The sequence below is a fragment of the Mastomys coucha genome, unplaced genomic scaffold, assembly GCF_008632895.1.
Source record: "Mastomys coucha isolate ucsf_1 unplaced genomic scaffold, UCSF_Mcou_1 pScaffold1, whole genome shotgun sequence".
Taxonomy (NCBI): domain Eukaryota; kingdom Metazoa; phylum Chordata; class Mammalia; order Rodentia; family Muridae; genus Mastomys; species Mastomys coucha.
In genome coordinates this window covers 56,658,328-56,660,403 of record NW_022196891.1, presented here as the reverse complement: position 1 = coordinate 56,660,403, position 2,076 = coordinate 56,658,328, and positions in this window count along the sequence as shown.

Genomic DNA, 2,076 nt, shown 5'->3' with positions numbered 1-2,076 from the left:
AAATGGGGAGCTATAGAGGGAGACACCTAACCTCAACCTCTGGTACACACACACACACACACAGGGGGGGGGATTTTATTTGAAAAGAATGGTCCAACAACAAACAACAGAAACATCTGTTTTAGGGAAGCATTGTAGGGAAGCATTGCAGAGGAAGGCCCGAGTGACTGAAGTCTTGGTGATTTGTACTGTTGGCATGAGCACAGCATGTCAAGGACTCTGCCTCAGCCCCATGGGAGTGGTAAAGCCTTCCCTGAGTAAGCCTCAAAGGCAAGCTTTCCTCGGGAATCTGTGTTCAAATGATTAACCATTGTGTACAAAAACTATCAACTGTAGCTTCTTTCTCCTGGATGTCTATAGCCTGAGACTGTCACTTCAGAAACCTCCTACCAAGTCTAGCTAGCCCCTCCCCCCTGTGCTGTATGTACCTAATAACCACACGGAGGCTCTGGATTACAGCAGGACAGGTACCTTTCCATCAGAAGGCACACATCCCACCTGACCTCAGTTTTCTGTGCATGTATCTGTCTGTCTGTCCTTTCTTTATCCTTCACCATCCCTAGTCGGAGTTCTATGACCAAGCCATGTGGGTTATGGCAAGACATGGCACACTGGAGACAGAGGCAGGGGGAGTACTGCAAGTTAAATTAAGGCTAGCCTGATCTACATGGTGAGTATCAGGCCGGCCAGAGGTACTTAGTGTTAAAAACAAACATGATATATAGGTAGGTAGGTAGGTAGATAGGTAGGTATGTAGGTAGGTAGATAGATAGATAGATAGATAGATAGATAGATAGATAGATAGATAGAATATACATATACATATAGATGATATAGATATTGATATAGGTGATAGAGATAGGGGTAGAGATAGGTATAGAGATAGAGATATGAATGATCTGTTTTGAGATCCCCTTGGGATGTTGTTATAAAGGGTGGGATAACCTATCTATGCCCCATGAAGCAGGGACACAGCCATGTTATGGTACAGGAGTTACAAGACAGTGGACCTATGGCCAGGTGAACAGGAATGTGGAGTACTGGTGAAGAGGAGAAGATGTGTGAGCTGTGTGCACCTGCTGATGTGAGTGAGCCCAGACACAGGATGCGCTGTAGTGCAGCCATCAGAAGGCAGAACAGAAGGCTGCAAAGACATGCAAAGGCCTGTTTCATTAAAGCAAAAGAGGCAGAATGCAATGTGGTTGCAACTGAATGTCTATGTGAAGGTAACATTTTAATGCAAGAGTAATAATAGTGGAGTTAGGGTATAAGAGGTTGTGGGGAGCCGCAGCTGCCACCCTATATATATTGAACACCTGGTTTCCAGCCAGAGCAGAGAGCATTGTGATAAACAAGCCCTTAGTTGGAAAAGCTGAGTGCCTCCAGTTTGTGATGCAAGCTGGCATGATTTCCCGCAGCCTATTATGTTTTCCCACGTAGCCAATGCTGATTGGGACCAGGGAAAGTATTTAACCCACAAGGGCTGGGGGCTGGAAAGATAGGAGTAAGTAAGATGTAGGGGATAGAAGTAAGTAGGAAACAGGAGTAAGTAAGAAGAAAGAAGATGTAAGTAGTAAGATAGAAGAAGGAAGACAGAAATAAATAAGATGTAAGAAGTAAGATGTAACTAGTAAGATGTAAGAAGATAGATAGAAGAAGTAGGATGTAAGAAGTAAGATGTAAGAAGCAAGATTACAAGGTTCCTGAGTAAACTGCTTGAAGAAGGGTTCGTGGTCGCCTCCTTATTTCCGCTGGTCGGTAAGGTGGCGACAAGAGGTCTGTTAGATACTTAACTTAGTGTTATCGTTAGTTTTTATATGTAAACGTGTGGTATTTAAATCGGCAGTGCCTTTGGGAGGCTTGTAGACCCTCACTCAGCCTCTAGGAGGGGAAAACTCAACTTTGACTGTGGATATGGCAACCATGCCCAGAAATAAGTGTGTAAAGAGTTGCGGGAAAGGGGTTCTGTACTCCAGGTTGGGGGCTAGGCTGCATGTAAGACATGACCCATGATGGCTGTAGCTGGGACTGGGAATAGGACTGGCTGGGGCTGGGGCTGGGGCTGGGGCTGGGGCT